Source organism: Eurosta solidaginis, chromosome 2, assembly GCF_040869045.1.
Source record: "Eurosta solidaginis isolate ZX-2024a chromosome 2, ASM4086904v1, whole genome shotgun sequence".
Classification (NCBI taxonomy): Eukaryota; Metazoa; Arthropoda; class Insecta; order Diptera; family Tephritidae; genus Eurosta; species Eurosta solidaginis.
Window position 1 is genome coordinate 173,141,280 of NC_090320.1, and position 7,360 is coordinate 173,148,639.

Sequence of the window (7,360 nt, forward strand, 5' to 3'; positions counted from 1 at the left end):
ATATACATACATATGTACATGATCGTTTAGTAAATTAACAAGGAAACTTCTTTCTGAGTTTATAACATATGTATGTTAAGATTTAAATACGTATGTGCGTGTTAATGCATTACAGAGTTATTATGCAACAGAATATTACTGAAATATACATATGTTCAATTCGTACATATGCATGCATATACAAAGTTACTTACTACAGTTGTAAAGGTACATATTAAAGTTTTTCTCAAATTTTGAGATTTGGACTGAAATCCGGGCCCCCCTAGAAACTCCGGACCCGGTGGGAATCCCACCCATACCACCCCCTCTTGGCGGGCCTGCATCCCACCGGATGTTTTTCGTTCTTTTTCGTTCTTTTTCGCTCCCACGGTGAGGGCGATTAGTGGAGCCTGAATTTCCGAAGCTCGAGGAATGTTTATCCTATAAAGTTCCATGAGCCTAAAAACCGTCGAGGCTCAGCAATTGTTTGTGGTTTCGGGTAGTTTCGCATTGCTTCAATGCGCTGAGTGGTTGCCTTAAGGCCTGCTCTGTCGATTGTATGTCCGAGGTAGACCACCTTTTGTTGTGCGAACGAACATTTGTTGACATTAATTGAAAGGCCGTGTTGTCTGAGGCGGTCAAACACCATTCTTAGGTGTTTTTGTGTTCCTCCATGGACTTAGATGCTATCAAGATATCGTCGATGTAAATATGATAAAACTGCAAGTCTCGAAATATGGAATCCATTAATCTTTGAAATTACTGTGCAACGTTACATAAGCCGAATGTCATTACGTTGAATTGGAAAAGGCCGAAGGGTGTTATTACCGCTGTTTTCGGTCGGTCTTCAGGCGCTGCTGGAATCTGGTAGTATGCTCGCGTGAGATCCAGTGTTGTGAAAACAACCATGCAGCCATGCATTAAGTATGTAAGTCTCGGAAATACGGAATGGGATATCTGTTGGGCACTGTGACTCTGTTTAGTCGTCGGTAGTCACCACAAGCGCGCCAATTTCCATCTTTTTTTCGCACGGGATATAGTGGGCTGGTCCATTCGCTCTTTGACGGAAAGCAAATACCTTGTTTTAACATACTGTCGAATTATTTTTTTGCTGCTGCTAATTTTTCTGCAGCGAGCCGACGCGCCCTCTCTGCGGCGGGTGTACCCTGCGTAGTTATGTGGGGCTTTACGCTATGCTTAGGCGTGAGGGGATTGGTCGGTTTGGTGATTCCCTCGAACTCCTGGAGGAGGCGTTCCGCATAACTGTTATAAGTGGCGGATGTAACGTGTGCGGCCGTCATTTCTTGCATTGATGCTTGAGGTCGTGGAGACATTTGAGTTAGAGTGCAACCGCCTCCGAGTGCGTAGATCAACGAGCAGGTTGTTGTGTTTGATGAAGTCGGCACCTAATATGGGATACGCAACGTCTGCAACTGTGAATTGCCACTTGAAAGTTTGGCCCAGACCAATGTCGAGCGTTAGTTGGTGTAAGCCGTATGTTCTTATTATAGAGCCATTTGCTGCAAAGAGAGTGAAATCAGTTTTCTTTAAATTCGTTGGAATATTATTGAGAACTCCCCTGGGTAGCACCGAAATGTCGGCGCCGGTGTCGATCAAGACTTTGAGACGATTTTTTAAATCGGTTATTTGTAGACGCGAATTGAACGGGCCGTCAGCTGTGCCTACGAGGACGACCGACGGCCTTGTTAGTTTAAATTGCTTTTGCGGAAATGACAGGGTTGTCGGCACTTATTTGCTTGAGCACAGAATCGTGTGTGATAATAGCACATGTTCTTTCCCATCACTCTCGCTTTTTATCTTTTGTTGTTTTTACCGCCGTCGTGAGCGCCTGTACCTGGACGGTTAATTCCTTGACAATTTTTGTGCTTCGCCCGTCAGCTGTTGGGGGCCCCACTTTGGTAGTCACTGACATAATGCTATTTTCCACCTCATAAATTTTGTCTGCTTGTAAGGCGAGGCTGTCAAGATCATTAGTGGCGCTGACGGCAAAAATCCGCCGAAAGTTCTGTGGCATTTGTTCCAGAAAAATTGTACGTAGAATGTTTTAGGTCACCATACCATTTGAGTTTAGGGTCACCAATGTAGTGCACTTGATCATATCCATACTACTGTAGTCACGTTAGATAATATTTTTATTGATCAAACGTTCATTTAATATATAATACTCTTAAAACTACTAATAATGAAATTTGGATGTTCTTGTGTAAATGTTCTTTTTCGGATTAAAGTACGTACACACTAAGCGACGCAACACTTAGCGACAAAATATTCTTTGCATGTATTCTTATGGACACAGTCAGTCGGACATGACACGACACGACCATGTTGAAAAATTAGGCAAAAATATGTCTTTTTTTTTGCAAGCGAGCTTGGAAAAAATGCTTCAACTACCCTACAAGAATACTGACTATCATGACTATCATCTGATTGTCAGCAATGTCAACCTAACGATCAGCGTCTCATACAAACTTTCTATCACAAATTTAAGGGGACTTGCGCAAATGTGATGTAAACAACTGTGTACGTGTGAGTTTTTGTCTCCTTCTTATACACCAACATGGCCTACTGATTAAGTATATAGCTGTACTGCTCACTCTCATTAATTTTCCTGGATCAGTGCTGACACTCTAACTATCAAAAAGTGTCATAAATGATAGTTTACTGTAGGTATCAGGTTTGACTGTTATACTATCATAAATTACCATTGTTATATTCCGCCAAAAATGAAACAATGCTTTTTGCTTTTTATTTACTTTATTTCATTACGTTTTTAATTTTGTACGTGATAAAAGCATATGTGTTTCTTATTTGTTTAAAATAAATAGTTTTATAAGAATTCGAGTTCAGAATGTTCAATTTAAATTCAGAAAATAACAAAACAACAGAAGAGCGCTTTCCTCATGCGGAAACACACTTAAAAATTAATCACCACTAACCACTATTATTTTTCGCGTATCAATTTTTTGAGTGCGCCCCACACATTCCGACAGCTTTTGGTATTTTTTAATATTATTTTCGATTTTTTTTTCTTTTAGCATGGAGCTTTGAAATGCTCCCTTTTTCATTTTTTAAACTTATTTTTTATATGGTTTTCGTCGGTTAAAAATGGCGGAATTTAAAAAATAACAAAACAACCGTGATAATCATTTGATTGTCATATGACAGTCAGTAGTGACAACATGATTAAATCGGATAAACTCTTCTCGCATACATAAAATTCCGTTCAGAATTATGTATCTGTCTCACATGCATAATGGTATCTGCTGTATGTTCTTTTGTTATGTACCAAGTGTCCGAAGCTTTCCCAGTTTGAGTTCTTTTTCATGATTATAGGCTGTCGTTCGGTACATGCAGACATGCGTGAGCGAACAAAGGAACATACATAAATTTGAGTATTAATGTTTACGTCATCGCAGGATCAGCATTGTTAATTACAAGTGTGAGTGTTTAGTAAAACTATCAGCGTTTCTTGTAGGGTAGCTAAACAGTTTCATTATGGCAAAACCATACAGATGGTTACTTTTTTTAGCTGCTTTGACATTTCTACTTCTAGCGCAGTATGTTTTTGACACTCAACATGTGTGTTTTACAAAAACAAAATACATTGATAGTGTATGTTTGTCTGCATTTATGTCGACGTGCCACCACCTTATAATGTTCTACCAAGATAAAAAGATATTGTTGCGGAGCTGGCAACAACGAAAAAAGCGACCATAGCCCTTCAAAAAACGCGAGTACTCTATAAATAATGTAAGGAATACCCCTTTGGGAGTATAGGACTGCTCCAAATCTAATCTGTATTCATACAAAAAATTTGCTCCAATTAACATTGCGATGTCCTAGGATAGGAGTAGGTGATCCCACTCTCGCTTTGTTTGTGAGTAATCCATAGAGTACATACGTTAGAGTACTTTCCAAAGTACTCCATGGAGCACCCACAGAGGATCATATGCCAAAGTACTAAAGAGGAATTGTGTAGGAAAGAATTATCGAAGTGAATTTAATTTAAAATGAAAGTAAATGAAGAGGGGCAATACACCTTTTATATTTTATACTGCGAATATTCTTATATTATTTAGCATTTGCGTGAATAAAGAATCTAATATAATACGCATACGCATACGTGAATAAAGAAACTAATATAATATGTATACATAAAACCAGTGCGCTGTTGCATTTTATCAGAGTTGCCAAAGTAAAATTTTATTATTAGTTATTTGCATGCAATATTTTCTTTTCGTAACTCTGTTCGATCGTCATCGTGTCGCGTTCACTGTCGTTAAAAAACAAGCAATGATCGGCTGATGGTGGTCCGCAAACGCATTGCAAAGGAGTATTGTTAGAGTACTCCAACATGAAGAAAATGGAACACGTAATCCAACAATTTTTGCAGGGAGTACCGACGTGTTTTCCGCGAATAACTTTTAAGGTACGCGCACATTACGCTGCGCGACATGTAGCGGCAGCGGCGCCTCACAGTACGACAAATTTGGCAATTCACATTAAGCGGCAATCGAACGACAAATTGCGGCAAAAGTTTGAGTTTATTTTTGTTTGCCAAATGGAAGACACTCGCAAGTATACCGTCGAAGCAGAAACATCGTTTTTTGTAGTGATTTTACCAAGCAATGGATAACGTATAATTTATGAAAACATACATATAATTCCACAAAGGACAAAAAGTGCAAGTAACGGGATTGAAATACCCTAATTATATATTAATGACACAAAAATATAATTTACGAAGAATTACAAATCTTGGAAAAGCACATGACAACAAGCCATATATTTAACAATTACAAGGAAAAAATTTGTGCTAAGGGATTTTACTTTGCGATATGTGTTAGCTGCTTGGGCACGTCTAAATGTTGCTATTGCGATTTAAGGGGCAATTTAAGGTCCTCTTGCCATCTTTGGAATTGAAAGATTCAATTCCTAAAACCCCAAAAAAAAAATCCAAAATGGACGACACAGTTTTTGAAGCTGTAATTATTTCGTTTTTGTGCGAGGAAGGGGAAAGGAAAAGAAAAAGACCGCGGTTATGGTTGCACTATATCTCATCCTCAAGATATGAGGAAGAATAGTTCCACACTCTTTTGCCAAAGTTAAAAAAAGATGGTGCAAAACTCTACACTTACTTTCGCATGACGGAAGAAAAGTTTAAAAAATTGTTAGCCTTAATGCTGCCTCACATTAAAAAAGAGGACACCTTTTTTAGAAGAGCGATATGTCCGGAAGAAAGACTAATGGTCACCTTGAGGTAAGTTATGCTTGGAATTTTTCTTGGTGATTTTCATGTGGCTGTTGTCATGTTGTTGTGCACTGAAAAAAAATTTTGTGTACAAAGGGATTTTGCACGGATTTATTTTTGATCCCACTCCATTGGTGGACCGGCCAGGGTGATTTTTTATAAGCGAGGTTAAAGGAAGCCAACGCAAAAAGGTGTTCAGCGCAAAAATACTACCATGCAAAAATGGTTGGATGATGTGGTCCATTTGTGTCATACTGGAGTACTTAGCATTATACTCCACTGTAATGCAGCAATCAACCAACTCATGTTTCTACACGAACATATTATAAGCCCATCATTGATCGTTTTTAACGATTGTAATCACTACACGATGTTTATTCATGTGGGTACTCCATGGATTACTCTGATGTCATGCTGAGCTGAAGTATATGGTCCAGTCCTAGGGTATGGATCGCACCCCCGTTTCGGAAGGACCCGGGGTAATTTTTCGGTTTTTCATTAACATTTATTGAACAAGTTAAAAGGTTTATTTATCACCTTCGGATTATTAATACTGATGTCAAGACGCGTCGTTTGACACCTTTTTCGATAATTTTGGACGCGTATTAGCAGTCGACCCCTCAACTAGACTTTTACCTTATTTACCTCTCGGGATCGTTTTCTGTTTTTTTATATATCTTTCGACAGAAATCACCGCTACAAACGGCTTGTAGATAATATATTTCCAGTTAATCCGAAGGATAGTCTTGTTAAGTCAAACATGAAGAAGTTAACATTTACTAGCTCAGCTCGCCAGGTAAGCTTGACAGAATCGGAGAATATCTATGTCAAAAGGCAAGAAAGGATATCAACCGAAAACGTTACAGTTGGGTAGCACAATGAAATATTTGGGTAATGTTATGAAAAATAACGCCGGGAATATTGAAAATGGGGGCCCGATTCATAGTTTTTCTTTGAACAGAAAACCATGTCTTGTAAAACGTTACCAATATTTTAATAAATTTACAACAGCGCCAACAAATACGCAAATACACTGCAAATTTTTAAATCTTCCTAAAAGCTAACAATATAAACTGTCAAGTAAACTCGAAAAGTTTCGATAGATTTTTTCCTAAATTATGACAGTGCTGGAAATTTTCAGTGGGATATTAGTTCAGGTACCTACAATTTAGGCGAACTCGCACCCAGCCTGAATGCTTTTATATTCAATAATCGAATGTACCTAAATTAAAATTTATTCTTGGCATACTTATGCTGCTACAATTACGAAATTTGTTTATGCTTTCTTGTTTTGATTAATAAGGTTTGGTTAATAAGGCCGTATCTGAATATGTCTTTGATTCCAAACTAGAAAAGCGGAAAAGCAAATTACAATAACAATAACTCATGTGTGAAGACGAGACCAACATTACACACAAAATAAATGAGCGAAACATGTTTTTGTTCATTTTGAAAACTTTATTTTTTGTGAAGTTTCTTCACAATAAAACAAAAGAAAATAATGAGTGAAAATTATGGATTCCTTGTTGGCTTAAATGACTTCCCCAGGACTTTGATTTTCGTTTTGTATTTATGCACAAATTTTTCAAAAAAAAAAATAAATTTTTGGTTGTTAAAATGGCACAAAAACCTAACGAAATACAAACTGGCTGATTTGTTTTTAACAAACTATATTGTATTTTTCTTGTATTTTCTTTGTTTGAATATACATAGTTTACACACTTACACCAGTACTGAAGACGTATTAGGAGGGAGCACGATAAAAAATTTAGAAAAAAATACAAGAAAAATACACGAAAAAAAGTAGTGTCTTATAGGCATGAAATATTTTTCAAATTTAAATCATGCCCTATATTTAACATTTTATGTGTTGCGTTGTGGGACTAAATAGCCGCCTGGTGCAACAACATAACATACTTGGGGGTCTTGTTGAACATGTACTCGTGGATCCTCTTCAATATATTCACTGTAAGGATCTTCGAGGTGTTCAATATAACGTTCTTCAACTTGTTGAATATGTACATCTGCCAAGTTTCGCGAGCGATTATCGTAGACCTGCTGAATACTCCTTGAGCTCCTTTCTAAATGTTCCTCTTCCACTTTTGACAC